This window comes from Myotis davidii, unplaced genomic scaffold, assembly GCF_000327345.1.
Source record: "Myotis davidii unplaced genomic scaffold, ASM32734v1 scaffold384, whole genome shotgun sequence".
In the NCBI taxonomy this organism is placed as follows: Eukaryota; Metazoa; Chordata; class Mammalia; order Chiroptera; family Vespertilionidae; genus Myotis; species Myotis davidii.
Genome location: NW_006295385.1, coordinates 656,486 through 663,046, shown reverse-complemented (window position 1 = coordinate 663,046; position 6,561 = coordinate 656,486).

The window sequence follows — 6,561 nt, the reverse complement described above, 5'->3', positions numbered from 1 at the left end:
TGGGGGATCACCACAACATGAGGAACTGTATTAAAGGGTCGCGGCATTAGGAAGGTTGAGAACTACCGGTAAGACCATCCCATTCCAAGTCTCTGCCCCTTTTACTAGTGTTCATGTGGCTTTTTCTTAAATTCCTAGTTGAAGAATTTCCATTCAATCAGACTTCAGGCAGTTTCTAATGTTGGTGGTTCTGTAGTTTAGTAGTAATTTTGATATGGTTGTGGGAGGAGACTGGAAATTTTAAATAGAGAAAATGTAAGTGACCCATATTAGCAAACCTGTTTTGTAGAGGTTTTTTTTATTTATTTATTTTTTTATTTTTTTTTATGTGATTTGGCTTTAGCTTTATAGCTTTTTACTTTATAGGGTAAACATTTTAATGTACTTGTTTTCCTACAATTTTTTATAACATTAATATGGGAATCATGTCATTCTTCAAACTTTCATGAATTTATTTTTCATCATAAATATCATTATTACTAATGTTAGTCTCCATAAAATTATATGTACTACATATATTTAGTAAATTCATTCAAGAAACTGGGTTTGGCTGAAACCGGTTTGGCTCAGTGGATAGAGCGTCGGCCTGCGGACTGAAAGGTCCTGGGTTTGATTCCGGTCAAGGGCATGTACCTGGGTTGCGGGCACATCCCCAGTAGGAGATGTGCAGGAGGCAGCTGATCGATGTCTCTCTCATCAATGTTTCTAGCTCTCTAGCTCTCTCCCTTCCTCTCTGTGAAAAATCAATAAAATATATATAAAAAAAAAAGAAACTGGATTTGACTATTTGTATAATGTTACTGACTTCTTTTCGGTGTTAGGATTTATCCTCAAAAAAAAATGCTTTTCCGTTAAATAAATTAATGTTGTATAATTTTTGTGGATATGACGTTGTAGAAGTTGTTTTCTATTATTTAACATGCAACTTTTGAAAATATTGACAGATAGTACTTGAATGGGCTTCGCCTCGGAATTTTACTTCAGTTTGTGAAGAACTGGTTAGCAATGTTGAAGATTTGAGTGAAGAGGTCTGCAAACTAAAAGACTTAATTCAGAAGGTATATATTTAGCATAAAAATGGGGGAAATAATTTGTAGGATAGTATGTTAGACAATGAAGTAATTCTGACAAGAGCAACATAAGCTACCACTAAACAGTTGGAAAGAGACAGTTTCCAAAGGAAGAAGGATACGTAGGAAACAAATTTTCATCAAAGAAATGCATACTGAAAAACAATGATAGATCATTTTCATCTTTTACATTAGCAGGGATAAGTGTATTTACCCATTTCTGGTTAGAGTTCACAAAACTTATAGTTTCATATGAAACAGGCATCACAATCCCTTTTAGAAACAGTTTGACAAAATGTGCTAAGAACCATAAAAATATTTGTATCTTTCAATAATAGTTTAATGAATCCAAAATTGTATGTACCATGAGTGTCCTATATTAGCAAAATGAATAAATAAATTATTGTACACTTAATATAATGATATGCAGCCAGTTGAGAAAATAATGAAAATGAAATATCAGCTTGTTAAAGATATGAAGTTATATTTGTAAGTTTTACTTATATGTAAATATGCAGATAAAAAATTACCAAAATGAAAGTTCATTAGCTGTGTTAATGAGATAGGATTGTGGATAAAAATACTTGTTCTGGTTTTTAAAATATATTTTTATTTCAGAGAAGGGAGAGGGAGAAAGAAACATCAATGATGAGAGATCGGCTGCCTCCTACACGCCCCACTCTGGGGGTGGAACCCACAACCTGGGCATGTGCCCTGACGGAAAATCGAACCATGACCTCCTGGCTCATAGGTCAACACTCAACCACTGACCCACACTGGCTGGGCTATTCATTCTACTTTTTAGAGTTTCTATAATATCTTTTATAATTTAACATTTTAAAAAAGTATGTGGCTTTTTTTATTGTTATTGTTTCTATACTCACATAGAAGTATATATCTGGATTCAAAGACAGGTGATTTTCCCCATTTCAGAAAATAGGCTGTAACAAAATCTAAGCTGCTGAAATTGGGAACTCTTTTTTTTTTTAATATATTTTATTGATTTTTTACATAGAGGAAGGGAGAGTAATAGAGAGTTAGAAACATCAATGAGAGAGAAACATTGATTAGCTGCCTCCTGCACACCCCCTACTGGGGATGTGCCTGCAACCAAGGTACATGCCCCTGACCAGAATCGAACCTGGGACCCTTAAGTCTGCAGGCCGATGCCCTATCAACTGAGCCAAACCAGTTAGGGCGGGAACTCTTTTGAAGATAGTTAACAAAGGAAAACACTTTTACCTGACTAAAGAACTCAGTTCTGAGTTCTTCAAGTTTATAGGTATGAAGTGTATTTGTTAAATAAAGTTTTTTAATATATGATGTGAACATTAGATTATGGATTAAATTTTATAGCATCAACTCATATATTATTTCATATTTTCATAAAAAAAGTTTTCCTCACCCTAGCTGCTTTTGCTCAGTGGATAGAGCATCGGCCTGCAGACTGAAGGGTCCCGGGTTCAATTCCAGCCAGGGGCACATGCCTGGGTTGGGGGCTCCATCCCCAGTGCAGGAGGCAGCCAATCAGTGGTTCTCTCTCATTGTTGATGTTTCTGTCTCTTCCTCTCCAAAATCAATAAAATATATATTTTTAAAAGTTTTCCTCTCAATAAATTTGATACATGTTCCAAGTAATTGTCATTCTAGCTATTAACAAAGATATGCTCAGTCAAAAGAAGTCTTTTTAAAAAGTGAGCAGAAAATTGAGAAACAAATTCTACAAAAAATAGGAAAATAAAGATATTTTAAATGGAGCAAATAAGCAATCTATTTCAAAATTATTATAGAGGATACCTCCATTCCAGAGAACAAGGCATCATAGAAGTTATATTATCTCTTACATTTATTTATTCAACAGACATAAGAATGCCTTCTGTATGTCAGGCAAATTGTGCTACACAGGCTATAGAGAGCCTGACTTGCTAAAAACACGAAAATTATAACATTGTTCATCTTCACTACTTGCATCATCTGGAAAATGATACTGATTTTACTTAGTATGGTGTTTTTCATGGGAATCCAAGGGAAATTGGGAAGGAGTTATGTAAAAATATCTCCTGCAAAGCATCAACCTTTAATGTTTAGTGTGGGAAATTCCTTAAGACATCTTTGCCTCAATTATTTGATTTCTTCAAGATGAAATGAAAACATTTTGGGCGTGGGGGTGGAAGACTGAGATGAAATTAGAGAGACACCAGATTTTTCTTAAAGGAATGAAATTAAGAAATACTGCTCTAGGGGTGACTTTGGCTCTAAAACATAAATAATCAAATCAAGTATTGTATTTATTTTAATATGACTATAGACAAAAATTTCAGCTTTCTTTAGCTAAATAGACCTTTTTTCTGTGACCCTCTTTATCTTGAATCTGTACATTTCTATGTGAGGACTAGCCTTGGTTTATAATAACAGCTTATACAGTTCTTTGGGCAGAGAAGTTAATTTTGGATCAAGCTAGTGCATTGTTTTGTTTTGTGTTTTTTTTTCCTGAATTAGTCTTAACCACCATAGTGAAATTTTATTTAAAGAACTTAAGAGCTTCCAAATTTGGAAATATGCTATCATGCCTATTTAGCTTATGATATTTGAAAGTTTACCAATAATAACTGAAGGGAATTTTTAAAAGAACCATATGAGTTACCGTAAGTATATGGAGATAACAGAGAGAGGGTAGGAGAGGTCAAGACTGGACTTTAGCACCACATCACTCTCTTTCAAACCAACACACTGACAAGCTCCTGTCAGGAAGGGTCATTCTAAGTAATTGGTTAATAAAAGGAATTACTGTCTCAGGATTCAGTAAATGGAACATCAGTGTCAAAAAGGAATCTGTTGCTGAATGAAGCCATTTGGAAGTTAGACCAAGAATACAGTATTAATGAGATTGGCACTGATGTCTGTTTCTACTATAAATTGAAAATTAATTTTGCAGGCTTTTAAAATTAAATATTTATACTGTAGATTTTAGAAGTAGTTATTCTTGTTAATGATGAAAGTATTTGTCACCACTCCAGCACAGGATGCTTTTAGTAAATATTGCTCTATAAATGTGCCTGATTATTTTTATCTTTCAAGAATCTTTTGGTTTCTGTTCATTTTCTCTCTTCTACTCCTCCACCACCAACTGTCTCCTCTCTCTCTCTCTCCCTCTCCCTCCCTCTCCGTGTCCCCTTCTTCCCTCCCTTTCCCTTCCCCCCCCCCCCACACACACACATGATTTGGGGGACATTTTAGCAAGTAAGGTCTGTGTATAAAAGCTGAGAAACTGGGTCATGTACTTTCATTGCGGAAATGTGCTAGAAAAACCACTTAGGTTTTTAATTGATGTTTGTTCCTCACTTATATTTAAATAAAGGATTAAACTTCTAGCATTAGCATATCTTACAGCTTTTGTTAAGATTTACATATTGTAGGTACTTTATAAGAACAATTAACTTTTTTATAAGAAACCAAGTGATATTTAATACAGAAGGAAAAATGCAATTATAATTTCTTAGGTAGAAATAGAAACGTTAATATTAAAGAAACTTTATCTTATGAGAAAAACATGATATTAAAATATAATAACTATAAGAACATTTATTTTTAATGTGAAACTCATGGTTTACTATAATGAATCCTGGTGAAAGACTAAAGACATATGTGGTCACTTTAAATCTTACATAAGAATCTTGCACTGGCTACATCTAAATCATGCATTAACATGGATATATTATTATATTTTTTAGATCAAATATATTTCTATTTTCAGTGTACTACATGTACATTAACTCCTTTTTTCTCCATGCAAAATATTAGTTGCAAAACGAAAGAGAAAATGATCCAACTCATATACCATTAATAGAAGAAGTATCTACATGGAATAATAGAATTTTGAAGAGGACGGCTATTACAGTATGCGGATTTGGATTTCTTCTTTTCATTTGCAAGCTAACTTTCCAAAGAAAATAATCTTAATATTTATTTTGACTATTGTATGTATATTTTATTTAACCTTAAAATGTTACTTTTAACCATTTGTGGCTCAATAAAACTACATTCTTTGCCAGTATTCCACAGGAAAAATTATGATAGCATAGAGTAGGGAATTTTTCTTTAGAAAGTGGTTTGTGACTTTGAGTTAAAATATAATTTGTTATATTTTATGATAATTTTGATCAAGCAGTAAGTTATGATTCTTAAATTTGATCCTATGACTCTAAATCACATTCAAAATAAAAGTTTCATCTGATATTCTTTGACATTTAAAAAGTGTTTATTTGTCACAGTGAATCCTATAAAATCCATAGTGTTCATTAATCAATAGCTTTCTTTTAGTTTTTATGTTCCCTCTCATTATTATGTAATAAGGACTTTCTCATTTAATTTTGTAGTTATGAACATTATTAGGAAATTATTTAGAAAGTATTCCAGAGAATTTAAAGGATAACGATAAAATGTAATATTTTTGAATTATAGTTTAAAATTCTAGGGAAAATGTTTTAAATGTAAAGTAAAAAAAGAAGAAAACTTATATAATGTATTTAATAGGAACATGTGACATGTACTGTGTGTGACATTCTTGAGGATGTTATACATTTGGCATAAAATTTATCATTAGTGTAAATAATACATAATTTCTCTTTTTTCCCCCCAAAACAAAATGTTCATATTTTTTTGAAATATATGTTTTTATTGATTTTTAGAGAGAGAGGAAAGGAGAGAGAAATATCAATGAGAGAGAAACATCTATCACTGCCTCTTGCATGCCCCCTACTGGGGGATCTAGCCCACAACCCAGGTATATGCCCTGACCAGGAATATAGCCGGTGACCTCTTGATGCATGGGATGATGCTCGGCCAATTAAGCCACACCAGCCAGCGCATATTCAGATTTAATAGTGATGTTAAGCAAAGGGCAGACCCAAATTAGCAGGGAATATAGTAGTTAAATCTTGTTTGACTTAGAAAAGATGCACTTGATCTATAACTATTGAAAAGTAAACATCAAGCAAAGGGGAAAATTATGGAAAGGAAGAACAGTATGAGGACCAATAATTAGCAACAATTTCTGCTCTTAGTTATACCAAAGCAACAAGACTTGAATCATCATTCTTTTTCTGAGAATATACTCAACCATATATCATTGTGAAGAACTGATGTCTGAAATTTTAACCTAAGTGCCATAGCATTTTTTTATTCTGATGTCCCTCATTCAAATGGGGTCAAGACTTAGAACTAAACTGGAATATGAATAGAATAGTTACTTCTTTTAACACATGTATTTCACTACTAGCACAGCACTTAGGTTAAATTAAAGGTGTTTAATAGTAATTTTAGTTTCCTTAAAAGAACTGTAGGAATGATATGATTGATTTTTTAAAAAACTGTAGGAAAATGACAGACATGCTACTGATTGTATACTTATAATACTCTTACCTCAGTTCATCTTGAAGGTAATCATTTTTCTTCTATTGGCTGATGGGTCACTATTATTTTTCTCTAGCCA